Raw genomic sequence first — 204 nt, forward strand, 5'->3', positions numbered from 1 at the left:
GTACCCCTGCAATAACTTTAGATACTATAACTACGACATTTAGATATGTACATACTTTAAAGTTTCTTACCTGCCCATCCCTGAACGGAACAAATCTTTACAAAACAGTCTGAAACTGAAATAATGAAATGATGACTTGCTACTTCTTGCCTTATATCTATGGATTTAGACATGGTTAGTTGTATGCGTATCAGCAAATAGTCA

The sequence above is a fragment of the Penaeus monodon genome, chromosome 15 (genome assembly GCF_015228065.2).
Source record: "Penaeus monodon isolate SGIC_2016 chromosome 15, NSTDA_Pmon_1, whole genome shotgun sequence".
NCBI lineage: Eukaryota > Metazoa > Arthropoda > Malacostraca > Decapoda > Penaeidae > Penaeus > Penaeus monodon.